At 41.6% G+C, this 25,508-nt stretch overlaps 1 protein-coding gene across 4 annotated transcripts in view; it reads left to right on the plus strand.

The window, feature by feature from the left end:
- Positions 1 to 25,508, plus strand: part of LOC111954004 (disheveled-associated activator of morphogenesis 1) — a 118,241-nt gene that overhangs the window by 18,578 nt on the left and 74,155 nt on the right. Inside the window, exon 1 of one of the 4 annotated variants that reach the window (XM_023973484.3) lies at positions 18,767 to 18,956. The exons of 2 other annotated variants lie outside the window; for them this stretch is intronic. The gene's annotated coding sequence lies outside the window, so the exon portion shown is untranslated. One more of the 4 variants, XM_023973483.3, reaches the window with a different exon arrangement.

Genomic DNA, 25,508 nt, shown 5'->3' on the forward strand with positions numbered 1-25,508 from the left:
AGCCATGACTTGTTAGGTTATCTCAGTCAGTACGAACGTGCCTGTCAGATTCCTTTTATCATTAGATTTTCCCATCGGAAGACCATCCCCTCTCTCAACAGCAAGAGATGTCTCGTGTTTTCCCACCATGCTTTTTTCTACTTTGCTTCCACACCCGTTTGTTCACCTTTTCTTTCGTTACCTGTGACAAGGCATTGTCTTGTTCGTCATTGTTTGCGACTGAGCAACATCTGACACAGGGAACTACGTGTGCAGAGCGTAACCTTCAAACAAGAAAGCAGACTCTTTGGGGTAAGAGGACAGAGAGTGTAAGGGTCATGGGGCCATTTGTTCCCCCTGGATTCCAAAAAGCCCTTCCTTGTTAAAAAAGGCTTTTCCCCCACATTTGAAGGATTTGATATCTTCACCATATGTCTGGTTTGATAGTCATTGGGTTTCTCTGAGCCATTTTCAGAAAAATGACGAGACAGGAGGCATCATCCAATTACCAAAAGTGCTTCAACAGCAACACAGATTGCCTTGGCTTGTCCTGAACTCTGCTGCTATCCAGGGCCCTGAAATGTACAGTATTCCAGTAGTTGTTGGTGCGAGGACTGATGCTGGAAAAGAGGCCCTTTTTTTTATTTGAAAACTTTGCTCTGTCGGGAAAGCACTAGATTTCATGTGTCTTCGGGGTAAAGGGAGCAACATGGCGGCAGGTTTGAACACTCATAAATCTTATTTCTGTCTACCGCTTCCTCTTATGGTGAAATAGAAAATGAAGGGATATTTATTTGCTCAGCACTTGAACCGATTGTCCCCACCAGCCCCCCTCTGATTGGTTTCCCATTTAAGATTGGAGGTGTTTTGAATGAAGTGGATTATGCAACCATTAAGTCCACATGTAGGCAAACCCAGGGATTATCTCAAAACTGATGTACCATGTGTATTTTTTGTCATTACCTGGCCTTCAGTTTTTGTCCATTCCCTATTCCTGGGTATTCAGCACCAGCGTAAAGATACTGTATGGACTCTGTCATGTCTTACAATAACCCTGAAAAAAATATAGTTTGCTCAACTTGTCTCCAGTTCAGGATTTGCTTGTGGTATTTTCTTAATTATTATCTAGAGTTGCTCAGTTGTTTACCTGTAATTTGTTTTCTGTCATTGGCACTGTTCTTTGGAAAATTTTGACATGCCATTCGATTTGAAGGAGGAATACTTTCAGCAAGTGTGGTCAATAGTACAAGAAAAAAGGATGTGGAACAGTAGCTACACTGACCAATCTGAGCTGCGTTCCCAGCGACCTGTGTACAGCTCTTGAAACGGGGCACAGAATGGCGTGCAGTTCAGAGCATTTTCTCCTTCACCCTGAAGCGGGAGATGAGCAGCCTCTCTTAAATCTGCAATATGCAACTTTTTGGGCGACCCGATAAAATTCACATAACAATGTGAGTTATAGATCTGTCATTGACAACAAGTCTAAGAAGCAGTAGAACTGTTCTATGTGCCCTATTCTTCCTGTTCTTAAGTTTCGTTTTCATGTCTTTCGGTTTTGTATACCAGCTTCAAACAGCTGAAAATACACTATTTTTGGTAAGGAAAAATATATTTCACAATGTTTTAGATGGTCCAATGATTTTCTAAACTTTAGTTGCTTATTTTATCACACAAACTGAAATTAAGAAAACTATTAGAATTTTTGCAACCAGGAAATGGCAGAGTGATTTCTGCATAGTGCACCTTTTAAGCCTGTGACTGTATAGGACCCCCCCCCCCCACCCTCTGATCATATCATGCTTAGACATGCTGATGTTCATGCTTGTGTGGCTTACTATGAACTTGAAGAGAGTGAAGTGAAAGGGCAAAAGGACAAGCTCTCATTGCTTTGTTTCCTCGCAACCTGTCATGTATGTCCCTTGCAACTCTTCTGCTTTTTAATGTTAGTAATGCCCTTTCTTGGTTAAACGCAAATAACACACCCAAAAGTCTTCACATATTCCCAAGTGAAGTAACCCTTGTAGCTGCACTCTACTTTATACTACTATAAATATACTGGAGATGCAGAAATGGGTGACCTATGTAATGGTTTTTTGGGCCACTGAAATTCTTAGATGTGTCCTTGAGTCAAAGGCACAGGATGTTCTAGTTCTGGTGTAACTGTGCCACCCGCTCTGGTTTCACTTCAGTGGAGGAGCTTCAAGGACCTGCAAAAACACATACAAATATCACACTGTTTTAGTTCTTTGAATAGGGAAAATAGTTTGGTAGTCTTTTTAAATGTTAAGCGGCTTTAATGTAGGCCACGTCCCAGGAATGTAGTTAAGCAGTTTCACAATTAATCCAAAATACTTTATGGACTGTAGCCTACTTCCTAAAGGGTTAAATGTATGCCAGAGTTTATCTATGACTCTGCCGTTTTATAAAGAATTGTATTTGATCAAGAGAAAGATTTTGACTTGAATCGGGCATCCCTGTTGAGTGCTCAAATATGCAGATTTGGAAACAATGCCGTTTCCGTGTCTAAACTGTCTGTAAAGCTCATCTCATATTTGACTGGGCTTCCCGAACAGGTTAATGTAAAATTAAATGTTTATTTTAAGTGACAAATGGAATGCAGAGGGCCTTCGCTAGAGAGATCAGGGTGACTCCAACAGTCTAGCAATGTAGCGCTATTGACACAACCATTCAATTTTAGGGTTATAAGCACAAACAAATATTTTATTGAAATTCCCCTTTTAAGAGGGTTGCAGCAACTCCCTCTCCACTGCAGTCTGTGTCAAACGATGGCCTGTTTTAAGTGTCACTTTGTCCCCAAGCGACAGTTGCTCTGCCAGAGAGAAGCCAGAAGCGGAACCAAGGCCTAGATTACCATGATAATGAACAAATAATTCACAAATGAACAGCTTGCAGAGCCCTGGCGATGAGGAGAGGGCGTGCACCACTAACACCCAGCGCAAACAAAGAGTAGTGGGGGTCAGCTGGCTCCAGTGAAGCCGTGACAAGACCATGGGGATGATAAGGGGCTTGGTGTATGCATTTCATAACTAGGAAGACCCTTCGAAGTCTGTCTCCAGGTCACACAATTGTAGCTAAAGGATGGAGTGCAGATATTGGCTGTCTGCAGAAGGCCTTGGGTAGGATGCTATGGAATTTAGACTGTATTCAGGTTAAACTGGGATTACATGGAAAGAGATGCTTTCATGGTGCCAGAACTTTCAGTTGATCTGGGCTGCGTCAGCGATATTTCATACTACTTCTCAGATTATCAGACTGTTAGGTTTCCTAGCCTTTCCTACAACTAGTCTGAGGGCATTTAGCCTTTACTCCATTTGTTTTTTGTCATGTTATTTAGAGAAGAAGAACCAACAATTGACACGTGCTGTCGATGAGGGCAGCAGTAATCCATTCTGACGAGTGTTTCCTTAGAAACCAAACACAATGGTAGTCTCCAGCAGGTCAGGGAATTGGTTGAGGCGAGCAGACTGTTGTCAGCAGGGGATTGTCTGTAACTGTTTGGAGGAGCATTACCTGCTTTGCACTGCTGTCAAGCAAAATGGTAACCTACCTTGCAGACAACAAACTCTTGTTCTGATATGTTGTTGAGCCTGAGTGAGCTTCTATAACTGAATGAGGACAATGGTCGAGTCGCAATACCCGTACTTGCGTTCTAAATAGTACCTCTTTTGGGTATGCAAAAAAGCGTTTTAATGTACTGAATGTGAAATTTCAAACATTTTGTATGCTTTAAATGCCAGGATGTCATTTTGGCTTTTCATCTAGTATAATTTACTGCACACTTTTGAGGTAGAGAATCGTCTTTCGAGACTCACGTGCGTTTGACAATAGCTGATAAGCAGCTGACGGGACGCGCTGTACCAAAATGAACAAAGGTGGGAATCAACAGAATTGAGCATTAGATGACACATTCGCAGTAGGATGATCCTAGTATGCTGATATTTGTTGCTTAGTGTATTTGTTTTTACTAAACAGTATGTTCTAAATTAGTACACAGTATTGAATTGAATTTATTTTGGGTAACCGACATATACAACAAAATGTACAATGTGGACCCAGAGGATATCACTTGAAAGTAGAGGTCGACCGATTTATGATTTTTCAACGCCGATACCGGAAATGACCTCCAGCAGGCCACAAATGTGCATGTGTCAGCATGAGGATCTCATCTCGGTACCTAATGGCAGTCAGGCTACCTCTGGCGAGCACATGGAGGGCTGTGCGGCCCCACAAAGAAATGCCACCCCACATCATGACTGACCCACCGCCAAACCGGTCATGCTGGAGGATGTTGCAGGCAGCAGAACGTTCTCCACGGCGTCTCCAGACTCTGTCACGTCTGTCACGTGCTCATGTGCTCAGTGTGAACCTGCTTTCATTGTGAAGAGCCACAGGACACAGTGGCGAATTTGCAATCTTGGTGTTCTCTGGCAAATGCCAAACGTCCTGCACGGTGTTGGGCTGTAAAGCACAACCCCCACCTGTGGATGTCGGGCCTCATACCACCCTCATCGGAGTCTGTTTCTTGACCGTTTGAGCAGACACATGCACATTTGTGGCCTGCTGGAGGTCATCTTTGCACGGGCTCTGGCAGTGCCTCTTGCACAAAGGCGGAGGTAGCGGTCCTGCTGCTGGGTGTTGCCCTCCTACGGCCTCCTCCACTGGCCTGTCTCCTGGTAGCGCCTCCATGCTCTGGACACTACGCTGACAGACCACCAGCAAACCTTTCTGCCACAGCTCGCATTGATCGTGCCATCCTGGATGAGCTGCACTACCTGAGCCACTTGTGTGGGTTGTAGACTCCGTCTCATGCTACCACTAGAGTGAGAGCACCGCCAGCATTCAAAAGTGACCAAAACATCAGCAGGAAGCATAGGAACTGAGAAGTGGTCTGTGGTCACCACTTGCAGAATCACTCCTTTATTGGGGGTGTCTTGCTAATTGCCTATAATTTCCACCTTTTGTCTATCCCATTTGCACAACAGCATGTGAATTTATTTTTGTCAATCAGTGTTGCTTCCTCAGTGGAATTTGAATTTCCACCAGAAGTGTGATTGACTTGGAGTTACATTGTGTTGTTTAAGTGTTCCCTTTAATTTTTTTGAGCAGTGTATATATTATAGGAATTTGACACGTCGACTTTTTCTCTCTCTATACCATTTGTATTTCATATACCTTTGACTATTCAAATGTTCTTATAGACACTTTAGTATTGCCAGCATAATCTCGGGAGTTGATAGGCTTGAGTCATAAACAGTGCTGTGACGCAAGCGTTGCATAGAGCTGCTGGCAAACGCAGTAAAGTTTGAATGAATGCTTACGAGCCTGCTGCTGCCTACCACTGCTCAGTCAGACTGCTCTATCAAATCATAGACTTAATTATAATATAATAAACACAGAAATACGAGCCGTTGGTCATTAATATGGTCAAATCCGGAAACTATCATTTAGAAAACAAAACGTTTATTCTTTCAGTGAAATACGGAACCGTTCTGTATTTTATCAAATGGGCAGCAACCCTAAGTCTAAATATTGCTGTTACATTGCACAACCTTCAATTTTATGTCATAATTATGTAAAATTCTGGCAAATTAGTTCGCAACGAACCAGACGGCCCTAACTGTTGCATATACCCTGACTCTGTGTGCAATGAACGCAAGAGAGGTGACACAATTTCCCTAGTTAAAATTGCCTGCTAACATGAATTTCTTAACTAAATATGCAGGTTTAAAAAAATATATACTTCTGTGTATTGTTTTTAAAGGCATTGATGTTTATGGTTAGGTACACATTGGTGCAACGACAGTGCTTTTTTTGCGAATGCGCTTGTTAAATCATCCCCCGGATGTTGGGTACTATATTTAATATTATATGAATCCAATCAATTAAAATTGGCAATATGGGTGCAATCAATGAACTTAAACAATGAAATTATAGTTAAACAAAATAATGATACAGGAATTCTTATCTTGTTTGTTCTGAAATTGTTTCTAACTGCAGAAACCATCTGAGATGGTGGGTGTCAAAGCATGCTGAAATGACCCGATAAACAGCTTGATTAAATAGTACCCGCAAAACACCAGTCTCAATGTCAACAGTGGAGAGGCGACTCCGGGATGCTGGCCTTCTAGGCAGAGTTGCAAAGAAAAAGCAATATCTCAGACTGGCCAATAAAAATAAAAGATTTAGATGGGCAAAAGAACACAGACAATGGACAGCATCCCGGAGTCGCCTCTTCACTGTTGACATTGAGACTGGTGTTTTGCGGGTACTATTTAATCAAGCTGCCAGTTCAGGAGTTGTGAGGCGTCTGTTTCTCAAACTAGACACACTTATTGTACTTGTCCTCTGGCTCAGTTGTGTACCGGGGCCTCCCAGTCCTCTTTCTATTCTGGTTAGAGACAGTTTGTGCTGTTCTGTGAAGGGAGTAGTACACAGCGTTGTACGAGATCTTCAGTTTCTTGGCAATTTCTCACATGGAATAGCCTTCATTTCTCAGAACAAGAATAGGCTGATGAGTTTCAGAAGAAAGTACTTTGTTTCTGGCCATTTTGAGCCTGTAATCGAACCCACAAATGCTGATGCTCCAGATACTCAACTAGTCGAAAGAAGGGCAGTTATATTGCTTCTCTAAATCAGCACAACAGTTTTCAGCTGTGCTAACATAATTGCAAATGGGATTTCTAATGATCAATTAGCCTTTTTAAAATGATACATTTGGATTAGCTAACACAACGTGCCATTGAAACACAGGAGTGATGGTTGCTGAAAAATTTAGATATTCCGTTAAAAGATCAGCTGTTTCCAGCTACAATAGTCATTCACAACATTAACAATGTCTACACTGTGTTTCTGATCAAGTTGATGTTATTTTAATGGACAAAAAAAAAAAAAACTTTTAAAAACAAGTACATTTCTAAGTGACCCCAAACTTTTGAACGGTAGTGTATGTGTTTTTTTTTCACCCTGTCCCCTCACCCGCTTTAACCCTTCAACTACAATCGTGCCAGACGTGTTGTTAAAACAGAGGCACAACGTGAGGCGTCTGTCCTCTGGTGCAGGACATGTTTGTTTGTGTGTGTGACATTCTGACCAAACCGGACGCGCACACATTTGATTTTGTTCACCCACACCAGAAGCGATCAGGACACGCAGGTTGAAATATCAAAACAAACTGTGAACCAATTATATTAATTTTGGGACAGGTCAAAAAGCATTTAACATTTATGGCAATTTAGCTAGCTAGCTTGCTGTTGCTAGCTAATTTGTCCTGGTATATAAACATTGGGTTGTTATTTTACCTGAAATGCACAAGTTCCTCAACTCCGACAATTAATCCACAGATAAAACGGTAAACTGAATTAGTTTCTCGTCATCTTTCCTCCATCCTTAAGGCTTCTTTTTCTTCTTTGGACTTTATATGGCGGTTGGCAACCAACTTTACAGCATTACCACATCCTACCGGAGTGTGGACCTTAGTTCATTTTCCAATCACCCACGTGGGTATATACTGCTAAAAACCAATGAGGAGATGGGAGAGGCCGGACATGCAGCGCGTTGAGCGTCACAAATAGAACCAATTTCTATTTTAGCACCTTGCTACGCAGATGCCCGCGAGCAGTGTGGGTGCCAGGATTGAATAACATGTATGTGTTCATGTTTTTTGCAATGCTCGTGCACTCGACGCGAGTGGTGAGCTCAGCATGTTAGAGTAGGAATTGTAACACAGAGAGCATTTGCATGATGGTATTAAGTGGTCAAGCCAAGAGGCCATCGAGACAGCATCAACCAGTGGTCACTACGTCAGTGAGCTTTTACACCCAGAAACTTGTTTTATCATCACATGACATGTATACAGCCATATTGTTTTAGCCTCCTAAAGTACAATTTTGATAGCCCATGTCTGGCTAGTCAAAAAAGGAGTCATGCCATTAGATCAGTTTTCTACTATGGCCAATAGTTGATTATATACTGGGTGTGTTCAAGCCCTGAATGCTGATTGGCTGACAGCTGAGGTATATCAGACCGTATACCGTATACGACGGGTATAACAAAACTACTAACTTTTACTACTCTAATTACTTTGGTAACCAGTTTATAATAGCAATAAGGCACCTCTGGGGTTTGTGATATATGGCCAATATACCACACCTGCTCGGCCTTATTGCTTAATATCTCTCAGAATATGCATAGGCCAAAATTCCCATTTTTAATTCTTAATTGAGATCTGGCTGAGGATCAAGTACATGTTATGATAGTCTCTTTGTCTGCCCTCTCTCATTCTCTCCACGAATCAGCAATGGTTGCTTGAGCTCTTCATAGCATTGAGGCACATCTGGGGGGGATCAACAAGTTAGGCCCTAAACCAGAACTGTTAACCCCCAAATTCCATAAATCCAGTGCAAGCACGTTCCCCAACAGCTGCAGCCCTTTGCCTTGCTCTTTCCTTTCTCCCATTAAAAGTTTGGAATTCCTTAATGCACAACACGCACAACACATCAAGCAAAGCTCCCATGGAAGGACGTCTCTTTTGAAACGTAATGTGCGAGCCAGACAGACACTAAGTATGTTTTGTGTGGTTGATGTACCTTGCCAGCTTAGAATTGGTTCATTGATTTGATTTGATTTTGATTTCATCCTTTATTTAGCCAGGTAAGTCATTGAGAACAAATTCAATAACAACCTTGTTAATTATTTAGATGAAGCAGTTCAACTGGAAAGTATTTCACGTCCCAATATCGGATAGCAGAATTCAGATTTTGCCAAGGCTGTCCTCTGAGTTGGAGAGGACAATCAGGAAAGCCTACAATGCAAATAGACCGGGATCCTCTGAAAGTTAAACACACAAGCTCCCTCCCCTCTCTTCTACTCATATTTCCCACTCTCAATCTCTCCCTCTTTCCCATTCTCACTTTATCTTTCTTTTGAAGTTCAAAAGACAGCTGCATGGAATAAAATGCTATTTTGACCACGAACAGGAGGAGCAGTTGCTTTTCTCTCCTTTTATTTTGGATCCCAGATTTAAAAAGCAGTTCTCTTTGCCTTGGCTAGATAGCGGGCCTTTTTTTCACAGCTCCAGTTGTTCAGTGGCATTCAGGGTAGATTACAGGACACAATGCGTGGCAAGGCCCCTCTTGGGGTGTCCGGAGTGATGCAAGGCGGCAATTACAAGGCCCCACCCCTCTTAACGCAACCCTCTCTACGCCAAGCTTTTAATTTGTGATCACGATGGTCCCAAATTAGGGGGGCTGCATTGATGGAATTTGTGGGTACGGCCCATCCCTGAATTCACCACTCCTTTTGGTTTGGAATGGGACAACTGGGCTTTTATGTAGAACCCCCACACATGATGCACACCCCCACATAGTTTAGTGGTTAGGTGTACTTGGTTCAGAGGCAGGGCACATATCAGACTTTACTCAATGGAACTTTACCCCCCTCACGGATCATTAGTTGCCCCTCACACTATAGAGCAGAAGCCCAGAGAGAGTCTGGTCCGCTCTCCATGGAACCGGACCTGTGTGTTATTCCAGCTGCAGTCAGACCTTTTTAGGGGCGGCATCCCAGAACAAGATAACTCCTTGTGTTATCCATTGGTTCAACACATGCCCTTTGCTTTAGCTACATCGGTTACATAACTATATTGCTACTAGCACAACTAGAATGGTGATGAACAAAGGAAAACAATGTAGGCTGCTTGAGTTTGGGGTCAATTACATGTTAGTTCCAATAGAAGACCCTACATTATGGACATTTGTTAATTAGAAAGGTATTCTGTGTTGGACACTTTGATGAATATAAGTACGTTCCTTGGAGAATATCTGTATCCTGCTGTAAATGATGTAACCTCTGCTCCAGACTAGAATGCTGCTAGCTGCGGCTTAATGCAGCGCTCATCCCTCTGCATTGTGACTAGTGTTGGCCTGACGAGATTGTTGTTTCTTCAAATAAACAAATGTGAAGACCAGCCTCACTGTTGGTTCCATCTTATTTCTACAAATGCTCAATACACCATAAAAACAAAGGCTTTGTGCTATGCCATGTCCATCTCTTTCTGACTCTTGCTTCTCTTTTAGTATCCTAATACTTGTTAATTAAATGATACTTATCCCACCAGACATGCCACCAGGGGTCTTTTCACAGTCCCCAAATCCAAAACAAATTCAAGAACGCACACAGTATTATATAAGCCCTTATTGCATGGAACTTCCTTCCATCTCATATTGCTCAAATAAACAGCAAACCTGGTTTGAAAAACCAGATAAAGTAACACCTCACGGCACAATGCCTCTCCCCTATTTGACCTAGATAGTTTGTGTGTATGCATTGATATCTAGGCTATGTGTGCCTTTTTAAAAATGTATGTAGTACTGTCCTTCAGCTGTTCTTGTCTATTGATGTTCTGTATTATGTTTTGTGTGGACCCCAGGAAGAGTAGCTGCTGCTTTTGCAACAGCTAATGGGGATCCTAATAAAATACCAAAAGTATTCAGACCACTTGACCTTTTCCACATTTTGTTACAGCCTTACTCTAAAATGTATTAAATAAAACAAATTCCTCATCAATCTACACACAATACCCCCTAATAACAAAGCAAAAACAAGTTACAAAAAATATTTGCACATTTATAAAGAAACAACATCACATTTGCATAAGTATTCAGACCCTCTTCAGTACTTTGTTGAAGCACCTTTGGCAGCGATTACAGCCTCGAATCTTCTTGGATATGACGCTACAAGCTGGGCACACTGGTATTTGGGGAGTTTCTACCATTCTTCTCTGCAGATCCTCTCAAGCTGTCAGGTTGGATGGGGAGCGTCACTGCACAGCTATTTCCAGGTCTCTCCAGAGATGTTCGATCAGGTTCAAGTCCGGGCTCTGGCTGGGCCCCTCAAGGACATTCAGAGACTTGTCCCTAAGTCATTCCTGCATTTTCTTGGCTGTGTGCTTAGGGTCGTTGTCCTGTTGGAAGGTGAACTTTCACCACAGTCTGCGGTCCTGAGCGCTCTGGAGCAGGTTTTCATCAAGGATCTCTCTGTACTTTGCTCCGTTCATCTTTTCCTCAATCCTGACTAGTCTCCCAGTCCCTGCCGCTGAAAAACATCCCCGCAGCATGATGCTGCCACCACCATGCTTCACCGTAGGGATGGTGCCAGGTTTCCTCCAGACATGACGCTTGGAATTCAGGCCAAAGAGTTCAATCCTGGTTTCATCAGAACAGAGAATCCAATTTTTCCTGGTCAGAGTCCTTTAGGTGCCTTTTGGCAAACTCCAAGCGGGCTATTGTGTGACTTTTTACTGAGTGGCTTCCATCTGGCCAGAGATGGTTGTCCTTCTGGAAGGTTCTCCCATCTCCATAGAGGAACTCTAGAGCGCTGTCAGAGTGACCATCAGAATCTTGGTCACCTCCCTGACCAAGACCCTTCTCCTCCGATTGCTCAGTTTGGCCAGACAGCCAGCTCTAGGAAGAGTCTTGGTGGTTCCAAACTTCATCCATTTAAGAATGATGGAGGCCACTGTGTTCTTGGGGACCTTCAACGCTGCAGAAATGTTTTAGTACCCTTCCCCACATCTGTACCTCGACACAATTCTGTCTCTTCTCTACAGACAATTCCTTTGACCTCATGGCTTGATTTTTGCTCTTACATCCACTGTCAACTGTGGGACCTTTTTATATAGACAGGTGTATGCCTTTCCAAATCATATCCAATCAATTGAATTTGCGACAGGTGTACTTCAAGTTGTAGAAACATCTGAAGGATGATCAATGGAAACAGGATGCACATGAGCTCAATTTCGAGTCACGTTACAAAGGGTCTGAATACTTATTTAAATAAGGAATTTCTAAAAACCTGGTTTTGCTTAGTCATTATTTGGTATTGTGTGTAGATTGAGGGAAACAAAACATTAAAGCCAACAAATAAAAAAACATTGCTGCCCGCAGGTAGAAAATATCAAAATTAAAAATAAATATCCTATAAATCACATTGGCTACCCATGGCCTGTCTGCAAGGAACTTGAAACATGGTATTAGCTTGGTCCAGCCCTGAAGCTCGTGCTCGCAAAGTTGCATAAAATATTCTGGGCCCGCAGTTTCATGCGCCAGTGAGCTCTGGACAGACATACAAAGCTGCAGGCTATTTGCACAAGAGATAAGAAGTAATCCTGTAGTCCTATTTTATGATGTTTCCACCAGATCAGAGAATGACTTTTTTTTTTTTTTTTTTTTTTACCCTTTCATGCGGAGTGGTTATCAAAAGGGAGAGAGCTGGAAAGATTTTTCAGATAAGCTACGTTGAGGAACACCTCAAGTCCTCAACTGGCAACTTCATTAAATACTACCCGCAAAACACCAGTCTCAATGTCAACAGTGAAGATGCGACTTTGGGATGCCGGTCTTCTAATTTTGTTCCGGCCCCTCTCAAGGAAAAAATCGTCCCGCGGCTGAATCTAGTTGATGATCTCTGATCTGTGGCAAGACCTGATGTTACGTCCGTCGTTGAATGAATGAGACCAGCGTGGAGAGTGTTAATGATATTTATTACTGAAACACCGACAAAACAACAAAAAATAAACAAACGTAAAGTTCTGCAGGGCTAAACAGCTACTGTGCAAAAAAACAAGATCCCACAAACTAGGGTGGAAAACAGGCTGCCTACGTATGATTCCCAATCAGAGACAATGATAGACAGCTGCCTCTGATTGGGAACCATACCCGGCCAACAAAGAAATAGATAACTAGAATGCCCACCCAAATCACACCCTGACCTAACCAAATAGAGAAATAAAAAGGCTCTCAGGTCAGGGCGTGACACCTGAAAATGGTTGTCTGGCAATGATTAACAACCAATTTCATAGCTTGAAGAATTTGTCTCTTTGTCCCGCAGGTTCAGATGTACCTGTGCAGGTGTTGTTACATGTGGTCTGCCACTGCGAGTACGATCAGCTGTCAGTCCTGTCTCCCTGTAGTGCTGTCTTAGGCGTCTCACAGTATGGTCATTGCAATTTATTGCCCTGGCCACATCTGCAGTCCTCCTTCCTCCTTGCAGCATACCCAAGGCACATTCACGCAGATGAGCAGGGATCCTGGGCATCTTTCTTTTGGTGTTTTTCAGAGTCAGTAGAAAGGCCTCTTTAGTGTCCTAAGTTTTCATAACTGTGACCTTAATTGCCTACCTTCTGTATGCTGTTAGTGTCTTAATGACCATTCCACAGGTGCTTGTTCATTAATTGTTTATGGTTCATTGAACAAGCATGGGGAACAGTGTTTAAACCCTTTACAATGAAGATCTGTGAAGTTATTTGGATTTTTACGAATTATCTTTGAAAGACAGGGTCCTGAAAAAGGGACATTTATATGGAAAAGCGCTCAACAGGAGCGCTATTTCGTGTTTTCCCACTAATTGTATTTTGGCAAATATTTGATAATGATGTTTTATTGGCTGCTTCTTACAGGACTTTCATTTTCTGTTAAAATGAATTACCATAATCTAAGTTTTTAAGTTTCTGTAACTCTGAACACCGTAGGTGGGCGTCCTAATGGGTTATGCACCCAATTCATATGTGTCCGGTAAATTTCTCAAATGGCTGGTAAATTTAAATCTTCACATTGTCTGGCGCAACAGTTTTCTCGTGGCCCTCACCTTTTCAACATTCAAAATAATACATTTGATTCGCCGACTGTCATAGTGATGGAGGATTGTTTGATTTCCAGTTTAAGACTAAGGTTTCTTTAAATCATTGATGAGAAAAGTATGTTCCGCCCCATTGGGTATCTCACCGCACCCTCATGCCATGTTTTGAAATATGCAGATATACGGATTGAAAGTAAACTTACATTGTAAAACTTCTGACGACCAACTTTTGGACTATGTAGCACTCCCAGAAGTCATGAATTATTTTTATTTTTACACTTAAGATATGACTCTGTGCTGTATAATTGTCTCTTGTATTATACATAAGGTTATACTGGATTAAGCGTACATGTTGTTAACTGTAATTTCATTAATTATGTTACTACACATGTTTTAACACTCCCTCCATCTTGTAGTGATATTAGTATTTCTGTTATTCATAAATAACTGGCTAGGTAGCAAACGTCATAACTTTTAAAGGCTACTAACTAGCTAACAGTACTGTCCGCCAACATCGGCGATATAATGGCACCGTTCGCTAATTTAAGTAATGTTATCTAGCGCACTACAACGTCAACATAGATTAAAAGGGAATACAATGACTTGTTTGGTTACAAGGCCCTATCAAACTATCTAACTGTATCTTATGAGGGGGGTATATATCTTATGAAATAGTTAGCTAGCTAGCAATCAATGTTTAAACGTTACTTAGCTAACATTAGCTAGCTAGAAACAAATAGAATGATCTGCAGAAAAAGGCAAACAAGGTCTGTCAGCTAACTGACCCCCTTTGGTCTGTTTTAACTAACGTTAGCTGTCACTGCCCAGCGACCGTTTCAACAAACAAAGCAACTTTTTACCTTCAATAATTCTTACCTTAACATAATAGCTATTTCAGTTCGGACATTTAACACTGGTCTAGTAATCCAATCTCTTACGACGATATTCAAACGTTATGGTATAATGGCGTCCCACAAACAAACGTTAGAGGTGCATGCCGCTACCAACTTTACTGGAGTGTGTCATCAATAACCTCTTACAGACTAAATTAATAAAGAAACAAACATAAACCTCCCATCTAATCTTGTACTGCTTAGAAAATAACTTCTAACAAACCCTCATCCAACATCAATCTTTTCCCCTCTTCCACATACTGGTACTTACAACAATATATCAACACATGCTTCACCGTTTCATCAACCATACACTCCATACACATTCTTGCCAACCAGATGAAATGATGAGTTCATTGTTAATGTCCTAGGCGCAACCAAGCAAACACCACCTCATTGCAGGTTTAAACTTATTTTTTTTATTTTCTAGTGTTTTTCTTGAATAATGCACAAAACAAATCAGTTTGTTTTGTGCATTACTACACACACCCGGGTAGAACTTTTGAATACTAATTGCTGGGTACTTACCGTCCACCTGACCTCCCCAAATTCCCTGAGACGGCAGAACAATGGACTAGCTTCTTTGGCGAGGTGCCGAGCTTCTTGGGAGTCCTACCGGAGAGTAGGAAGTGAAGACACCGACAGAGAGGCATATGTGGCAGGGTTTTAGTCCTCCATTACCAAGCATACTACCCGCCAATGTTCAATCATTAATGAACAAATTTGATGAACTCAGAGCGAGGATCTCCTACCAGAGGGACATCAGATCCTGCAACATACTCTGTTTTTCTGAGACTTGGCTTTCAGATGGATTATATACAACCAGCGGATTTTAGTTGTTTGAGCGGAAAGGAAGCGGGCTCTCTCTGGCAAATGTGGTGGGCTCTACAACACGGTGCGACACGGGAAACGTACAGGAACTTGCGAGTTTCTGCTCCGCCAACTTGAAATACTTATTCATAAAATGTCTTCCTATTCACCTTCCGAGAGAATACACAGGGATTATTGCCATGGCTGTGTACATTCCGCCCCAAGCGTACTCCCGTTCCTCCACTGACATACTCAACCATCTCCAATTTGCGTACCACCCTGACAGATCCACGGAAGACGCACACGCCATGACCTGAAGCAGGTCACGTTCTGTGAGCTTGTGTGGCCTTCCACTTTGCGGCCTAGCCGTTGTTGCTCAGATGTTTCCACTACACAATAACCGCACTTACAGTTGACCGGGGCAGCTTTAGGAGGGCAGAAATTTGACGAACTAACTTGTTGGAAAGGTGGCATCCTATGACGGTGCCACGTTGAATGTCACTGAGCTCTTTAGTAAGGCCATTCTACTGCCAATATTTGTCTATAGAGATTACATGGTTGTGTGCTTGATTTTATACACCTATCAGCAACGGGTGTGGCTGAAATAGCCGAATTCACTAATTTGGAGGGGTGTCCACATACTTTGTATATATTGTTGAGTTGCTCTCTTTTTATAACAGGGTATGTAGGAAATTGTATGATTACATTTCTTTCTCTATTGATGCCAAGTGTCAAACAACACTTTTTAGTTTATCATATTTTTGGGGGGTAGGAGCAGCTTGTTTTGCGACTCACAGCTGTCCCAAACTGTTTCTTATAAAGTTGACTGGGTAATGAAGAAAAGTGCAGAAAATAGGTTGGTGGTATAGGCACATGTACAGTCCCCACCGTATGTATTTGAACAGTGAAACCTAAAATGTTAATTTTGGCTCTATCCATACCGCTGGAATTGTCCTTATGGTAATATGGTAAATGTGCTTCTACACCGGCATTGCTTGCTGTTTGGGGTTTTAGGCTGGGTTTCTGTACAGCACTTTGAGATATCAGCTGATGTAAGAAGAGCTATATAAATACATTTGATTTGATAATAGTTTTCTTTGCCATTTTGTTCTGTTCTTAAGAGGGAGACATTTTTGGTCCCAGGGTCACTTTTTGACATGCCAAAAGCATGTTTACGCTTAATTAAAACGACAACCTGTCTACAGAAGGAACCTCTGTAGAGGAAGGGTTCAGCTAGCGTGTGGTGTGTGTGTGTGTGTGTGTGTGTGTGTGTGTGTGTGTGTGTGTGTGTGTGTGTGTGTGTGTGTGTGTGTGTGTGTGTGTGTGTGTGTGTGTGTGTGTGTAATGAATCCATATACACTACTGGTCAAAAGTTTTAGAACACCTACGACAAGTTTTACATGTCTTAAGATTTTATGGCACATTTTGGTCCATGTTGGTACTTTCAAGGGTTTTTCTTTATTTTTACTATTTTTTACATTGTAGAATAATAGTGACTAAATCAAAACTATGAAGTAACACATGTGGAATCATGTAGTAAGTAAACATGTGTTGAACAAATCCAAATATATTTTATATTTGAGATTCTTCAAAGTAGCTACCCTTTGCCTTGATGACAGCTTTGCACACTCTTGGCATTCTCTCAACCAGCTTCACTTGGAATGCTTTAACAACAGTCTTGAAGGAGTTCCGACATATGCTGAGCACTCATTGGCTGCTTGTCCTTCACTCTGCTGTCTGACACTGCTGTCTCATCCAAAACCATCTCAATTTGGTTGAGGTCGGGGGATTGTGGAGGCCAGGTCATCTGATGCAGCATTCCATCACTCTCCTTCTTGGTCAAATAACCCTTACACAGCCTGGAGGTAAGCCTGGAGGCCTGGAGGTTTTTCAACTGTTCTGTTGAAAAACAAATGATAGTCGCACTAAACCCAAACCAAATGGGATGGCATATCGCTGCAGAATACTGTGGTAGCCTTGCTGGTTAAGTGTGGCTTGAATTCTAAATAAATCACAGACAGTGTCACCAGCAAAGCACCCCCACACCACCTCTTCTGTGCTTTACGGTGGGAAATATACAAGCATAGATCCTCCGTTCACCCATACCGCGTCTCACAAAGATACAGCGGTTGGAACCAAAAAATCTCCAATTTGGACTCCAGACCAAAGGACAAATTTCCACCGGTCTAATGTCCATTGCTCGTGTTTCTTAGCCTAAGCAAGTCTCATCTTCATGGTGGTTTCTTTGCAGAAATTTGAACATGAAGGCCTGATTCACACAGTCTCCTCTGAACAGTTGATGTTGAGATGTGTCTTACTTGAACTCTGTGAAGCATTTATTTGGGCTGCAATTTCCGAGGCTGGTAACTGTAATGAACGTATCTTCTGCAGCAGAGGTAACTCTGGGTCTTCCATTCCTGTGGCGGTCCTCATAAGAGCCCGTTTCATCATAGCGCTTGATGGTTTTTGCAACTGCACTTGAAGAAACTTTCAAAGTTCTTGACATTTTCCGTATTGACTGACCTTCATATCTTAAACTAATGATGGGCTGTCATTTCTCTTTGCTTATTTGAGCTGTTCTTCCCTTGGTCTTTTACCAAATAGGGCTCTTCTGTATAGCCCCCCCCCCCCCCCCCCCCCCCCCCCCAACCTTGTCACAACACAACTGATTGGCTCAAACACATTAATTTGTGGAATTTCTTTCCTTAACTTTTTAGGAAGGCACATCTAATTGAAATGCATTCCAGGTGACTACCTCATGAAGCTGGTTGAGAGAATGCCAAGAGTGTGCAAAGCTGTCATCAAGGCAAAGGGTGGCTACTTTGAAGAATCTCAAATATAAAATATATTTGGATTTGTGTGACACATTTTTGGTTATTCCATTTGTTATTTCATGGTTTTTATGTCTTCACTATTATTCTACAATGTAGAAAATAGTAAAAATAAATAAAAACCCTTGAATGAGTAGGTGTTCTAAAACTTTTGACCAGTAGTGTACGTAAATACCCATCCACATTATTTAGCAACATTATCTGTTGCTATTTTTTTTTACTCCCCCACTGACACTCAGTTCTCTCTCTTGCTCACACTCTCAGACACACACACACACAGCTCACACCTTCGTTTTCTCACAACCCTTCTCTAAACAAACCCTAAACACTTTAGCAAACCACAAGGGGTTAAACTGCCTGAGTCCTATAATGGTTCTGGCTGTTGAAAAGGGGTGTGGTCTAAAGCCAGTAACATCTGTGACTTTACCCTCAGCACCCACAGCATGCTGGTGGAACAGAGCGAGAGAGGGGAGGGAGGGAGAGACATTATGACGTAGCGAGGCAGGGATGGACCATTTGTTTTCGCAAATTCTCAGGAATAGTAGGGAGAGGCTGCATTTGCCGGCCGGCTGGGGGAAGATCAGGAACGTCTTCTTTTGCTGTGTGCTGTTAACCTCCACAAACCGGGCTCTGGGAATACATCCAACCAGAGCTGGCCTATATTCTTCCTCCCTTTCATTGTGGACAGCCCTTGGGGAATTTTGTCACTTGAGGCTTTTTAAATCATGTGCTGAGATCCAATCAGTGTGTTACCTGGATACTGATAGCTCCCAGAAACAGTCTTTCGCTGGTAAGCTGTGATGGAAGCAGCTCTGTAGTAATGTGCGTGTGCAAAACTGGATACTGCAGCAACGTGGACTCTTAAAGGGGATACAGCAACTCTCACTCACTTCAATAGGGGGTAAGAAAATGCTGAATTTGATATCCCACCATTCTCCCCCGTAATGAAGTGAGAGAAATGGTATCTCTGTCTGCTATCTCTGCCGATAGGATGGTGTGATGCCTGCATGTGATTGTTACCTCTGCGAGGGGTATAGGCCTTGATGGACTGTTAACCCTTCAGTTGGTTATCTCACTCAGTGTGTTATTCCACTCGCTGGGAGGTGTGACTGCTTGTATAATTAATTGGGAGGTGGCGGTTTGTTGAGAGGGGGGGCCTTGGGCAGTTCGTAATGTAGAGATTTGTCCTCTCTGCATGCGGGGAATGCCCCGTAATGACAAGCTTCGTCTAGAGATGTGCTGAGGCGGTGGGACAAAAATGCTCCAACCTCCCTCAACAGTTTTCTGTATCAGAGTATGCAGCCTTTGAGCAGAGCTGTGCGTGTGCGTGTGCGAGGGAGATGAGCTGGCATACATTTTTATCGGGGGGGGGGGGGGGGGGCAGTGCAGATAAGGAGGTCAATGAAATGGAAAGTCACCTTGAAAAGTCTCTCTCCCAGGCATGCTATTTTCCACTCTTCATATGGTCTCTCTCAATTAATTTTGCTTTGCTTTATCAACATGCCCATAGGAGATGCAGCAAATCCAAGGAACAAATAGTTCAACTTAATGCCTTAACGTAGATGTAACATGGCGAGATAGTTTCAATCCCTTTCACTAACAGTTGAGAATGGTGGTGCAGACTCCTGTGTCCCAATGTGTGTGCAGCCCTTCCTCTGGTTTCCATCCCTCACCTCCCCTCCCCTGCCCCATCAGTCTGTAATGTTAAGCAGTGTGTATGTATGAGAGTGGGATCCCCTAGCTGGTTGTCATGGCAGTTCCTAGAACTCATCAGTCCATCCAGACAGTACATCTATCCATTTTGGGGTTATTTTTAAAACTCCATCAAAACATTTAAGGTAAGATACTAAACATCCATACTTTAGTGTGAGATATGACAGAGAATTAGACCTTTACTAGTTTTTAAGCCAAAATGTAGGCGTGGCCTCTGCTTAGGGAGTGGGCGCTCTCTCAAATCCAATTTTGCTTTGAATCCTTAAAAGCTGTGTTTGATTTTGGCTGGCGAATTTGGAAGAAAATAACTTTTCTCCCCACAAATGACAACAAACGGAGGATTAAAGAGAAGGAAATATGTGGAATATAATATTTTAAATAATACACAAAGCTTTAACTAGTCACCCAGCTGGCGTTGTCAAGGCAACTGAGGCATCGTGAGGATTCTGCAGTTTGAAACTACATTGCAGGATAAGATGGTGTCTCATGGAGACATAACATGCACAGCTTGAGCTACTCCAGGAAGTGACGTTGCAGGCTATCTCAGTGCTGGCCCCTCTCACTGAGTAACTCTAGTTGAAGGCCGACCGGGTACTGCAGGCTAACTAAATGATCCTTATAACTTCTGTGAGCGATTTTTAAGAAGCTGTTCAAGGACATACGTCTGGTGTATTAGACGCAGTTATTGGCACCTTGATTGTCTTCGCACATTTTTTATTTATTTACACAAAGATTTACATTTTTCCCTTCACTATAATGGGGATCCTGTTTTCTGCTAACAATACCTGCAGCACCGCAGTAGGTCTTGAACTTCTATGGCTTCAATGAGAGGGGGCAGTCATATGTATTGTACACAGAATTGCTTTGAAATAGTGCACAATAGTTGCATGAACGATGACCATATGTTGTTTGGGATTCAAATTAGTAATTTATGAGCTTTTCTAAGGGTCCAGTTCAAAGCTCCAAGGATTCCCCCTGACCCCACCTGTTTTCTTTCTCTTCCCTTTTTTCCCTCTCCCTTCATAGGCCCTTTGACCAGGACAAACAAACAGACACTGCCTGGATGACACCCACCTGACCAAGCATGTTAGGACACTAATGTCCCTCCCAACCCTTCCCTACTATTTGCACTAATCTTATAGTTATGGCCTTGCTTAAAGTGGTCATTTGCCAAAAACTATATTAATAAAACCCTATGAAATATGTCAAGAAGACATTGTGACAACAAGCAACCCCCTTTTTAAGTCTTCTGGGAGTGTGGAAAGGATAGACTATTGTCTCTCTGCATTGGAATTTTAATATCTGGCTGACTTTGCTTGTAATGAATCTCTATAGCATGTCAAGTAATGCAGTGTTAATGTTTGCTTAAAGTGAAGGAATTTAGGAGAACAGTCATTTTTGGAGTCATGGGTGCACACTAGGGCTGGGAATTGACGATATGATATGTATTGCGGTTCTCAAAATTCTATATGTATTGCGATTCGATGCTGTGATTTTTATTGCGATTTGATGTTCCAAACATATTGCTCGCCACATGTCTGCTGCGGAGAGAGAGTCATGAGAACAAGTTTTGATCAGTCATGGAAATAAGTGCTGAAAACAAATTGGCTCCATATTTGAAAAGAAGATGGAGAACAAGCTATGGAGGAAAAATACTGGAGTTATGGTGTCTACTAGTGCAGAAATAATATTGTGATATTGCTAAAACGATTATATTGTCAACAATAATATCCCGATATGTAACTATCTGTTTCCTCCTCCAATCACTACTTGTAAGCTACCTACAGTTGAAGTCGGAAGTTTACATACACTTAGGTTGGAGTCATTAACTCGTTTTTCAACCATTCCACAAATTTCTTGTTAATTAACAAACTATAGTTTTGGCAAGTCGGTTAGGACATCTACTTTCTGCATGACACAAGTAATTTTTCCAACTATTGTTTACAGACAGATTATTTCACTTCACTTGAATCACAATTCAAGTGGGTCAGACGTTTACATACACTAAGTTGACTGCCTTTAAACAGCTTGGAAAATTCCAGAAAATGATGTCATGGCGTCATGGCGTTAATTAGCCTATCAGAAGCTTCTGACATCATTTGAGTCAATTGGAGGTGTACCTGTGGATGTATTTCAAGGCCTACCTTCAAACTCAGTGCCTCTTTGCTTGATATCATGGGAAAATCAAAAGAAATCAGCCAAGACCTCAGAAAAGAAATTGTAGACCTCCACAAGTCTGGTTCATCCTTGGGAGCAAGCAATCAATCCCAGAACAACAGCAAAGGACCTTGTGAAGATGCTGGAGGAAACAGGTACAAAAGTATCTATAGCCACAGTAAAGTCCTATATCGAAATAACCTGAAAGGCCGCTCAGCAAGGAAGAAGCCACTGCTCCAAAACTGCCATTAAAACAAGCCAGACTACGGTTTGCAACTGCACATGGGGACAAATATCGTACTTTTTAGAGAAATGTCCTCTGGCCATAATGACCATCGTTATGTTTGTAGGAAAAAGGGAGAGGTTTGCAAGCCGAAGAACACAAGCCTGGGGGTTGCAGCATAATGTTGTGGGGGGTGCATTGCTACAGGAGGGACTGGTGCACTTCGCAAAATAGATAGCATCATGAGGAAGGACAATTATGTGGATATATTAAAGCAACATCTCAAGACATCCGTCAGGAAGTTAAAGCTTGGTCGCAAATTGGCCCCAAGCATACTTACAAAGTTGTGGCAAAATGGCTTAAGGACAACAAAGTCAAGGTATTGGAGTGGCCATCACAAAGCCCTGACCTTAATCTTATAGAAAATGTGTGTGCAGAACTGAAAAAGCGTGTGCGCGCAAGGAGGCCTACAAACCTGACTCAGTTACACCAGCTCTGTCAGGAGGAATGGGCCAAAATTCACCCAACTTATTGTGGAAGGCTACCCAAAACGTTTGACCCAAGTTAAACAATTTAAAGGCAATGCTACCAAATACTAATTGTGTATGTAAACTTCTGATCCACTGGGAATGTGATGAAAGAAATAAAAGCTGAAATAAATCATTCTCTCTACTATTGTTCTGACAATTCACATTTTAAAAATAGAGTGGTGATCCTAAGTGACCTAAGACAGGGAATTTTTACTAGGATTAAATGTCAGGAATTGTGAAAAATTGAGTTTAAATATATTTGGCTACGGTGTATGTAAACTTCCGACTTCAATTGTAGGTATAACTAGCTACTAGCTAGTTCAATATCTCTCATGATTATAAGGCCAACAATTTTTATAAAAACAGAATATTATTTAACTAAAAGTTTAACTGTGTTAGCCCAGTCGGTAGTTTATCCAGGGTCAGTGATACATAGAGCAACCATGTGTTGTCTATGGGGAACAAGTGCAACCTTTTTGCAAGCAACATTGCTAAAATAAGATGAACCTCATAATGTCATCTGTAATGCTAATCTCCTGTAGCGTTATCTCCTTATTTTATATATATATTTTTTATATATTTCAATCATTTAGCAGAGGCTCTTATCCTGAGCGACATGCAGGAGCAATTAGGGTTAAGTGACTTGCTCAAGGGCACATCCACAGATTTTTTTCACGTAGTTCGAGCCGAACTAACGGCCTTTCGGTAACTGGCCCAACGCTCTTAACAGCTAAGCTACCCGTACTTCATTTACAAGGGTTGGCTTTGCACTAAACAATTGTGTATGTCAACATGTGCTGCATATGGTTTGCCTCAAATGCATTGTCTACTGGTGTTATTTTAAATCGAGAACCTATAGCTCAACATTTAGACTGTGAGTTTAGCTATTCTCTGCTTCAGATGACAGATGCCCAGTAATGCTATAATACTGTAGATCTATGGCTGCATTGGCAATGCATGCCATATGATAAGCTGCAAAATGGATAAGCTGCAAAATGGATTGACATATCTTAATACTGAGAGAGAGTGACAATCGAATAAAACAGATTGGAGATCTTACAACTAGACAAAAATGAAGTGTTTATTTGAGAAACAGACACATTAGAGACAGAACTCCTTCCCCTCTTTATTGCATAATTGTGATCTGATTAATCAACATTGACACTAGTTCATTTTGAAAAATAGTTGAACAATTCAAACAAGTTTAAACACTTCACTTCAAAGAATCAACACTTCATCACTTCAAAATGGTCAAATAAGCTAACTTTTATGTAAAGATGATAACATATCTTAGTCTAAACAACAATAGATATTTGAGAAATAACATGTAGGCATCATTTCAGATGAACAAAAAAAAAGTCCATACCAGCTGTGGCCAACCTTGCTCCATTGATCCCTGATCTACTTGGTGAACAGACTTCTATTCCAGCCCAGCAATAGCACACTCATAAGTAAGTTTTAATAAGTTGAATTAGGTGTGTTATTGCTGGGCTAAAACAGAACCCTGCACACCCAGCAGACCTCCAGCAGGGTTGGCCTGCTCCCATTGTGTGTGATTAACTGTATTTGTTTTGTATACAACATTTGCTTACATAGGTAGGCCTATACATATAACCCATGGCATATAGGATATACCCGTAGTCTCTTGAGACATCTATTGGGACCACTCTCTTCATCTGCAAACAGGTTGTCACAGCTTTCCATATGAGGACAGAAAACGTCACAAACAGGCTTCATTATACTAAAATTAGATAGCACTGAAATATTATGTTGCTATTACTGTTTCTCTCCGTACTCAAAGTTGTCCCCTCTAGGGACTGTAACTGGAGAATCTTTTCATAATGTCCTCCCACAAAATGACCTGCCTTACCCATACAAAAAAAGATTGTAGTTTTGAAACTGCAGTCGACTGTGGCATTTTGGGCGCAGTAATTGCAGAAGAAATGCAATTGTAACTGCACTTACAATGCAAAATTACTGCAGTAAAAAAGTTGTTTTGTATGCAGTATTTGCAGCATACTGCAATTATACTGCGCTCTGACTGCAACTTTTTTTGTAAGGGTATCCTGTAGCCTACACCCTCACTTTACTGACAGCTGGAGCTGCAATCTCACCCTTTTAGATGGCTGTTATCTACAAATGCATTTAGAGACTGTTTATCATTTACAATGATTACATCAAGTAACTACCTATTAGCTAGCTAACTAGCTGATGACATTTAATTCACTTAGCTAAACCGTGTGTATAGTTAGCTAGCTAGCAGCTCAGTTGAGTTAGCTTAGTAAGTGGCCTACTGTAGCCAGCTAGCTAATAATACATCTTGTTTTTACATATTTTATTTACTTACTTGAATATGTTCTCCCACTGCCAATTATTTTGTTTTTGTAAGGACAGTCTTCCAGATTTTGTGACGCACATAACACCCAGCACCGCTTCTACGGGCGGGTTCTTGAAATGTAACATCCAATAATAATTTTGCCGCAGGGAGCCAGTGGACCATTTAAACCGTTTTTGCAATACAAAATTCTCCAAAACACGAGACTACCTTGTATGTAACAATGTCACATGGTTATTTTAATTTAATTTAGAAAAAGCCTTTTTAGTGCAATTTTTTAAAAACATATTACTCAAGTATTTGAGTACTAATATCAACTTGAATATTGTAATAGCCGCACCATCCCTAACTTGAATGATATTTGGGGAGTCACCAGAGAACTTC

The sequence above is a fragment of the Salvelinus sp. IW2-2015 genome, linkage group LG28, assembly GCF_002910315.2.
Source record: "Salvelinus sp. IW2-2015 linkage group LG28, ASM291031v2, whole genome shotgun sequence".
In the NCBI taxonomy this organism is placed as follows: Eukaryota; Metazoa; Chordata; class Actinopteri; order Salmoniformes; family Salmonidae; genus Salvelinus; species Salvelinus sp. IW2-2015.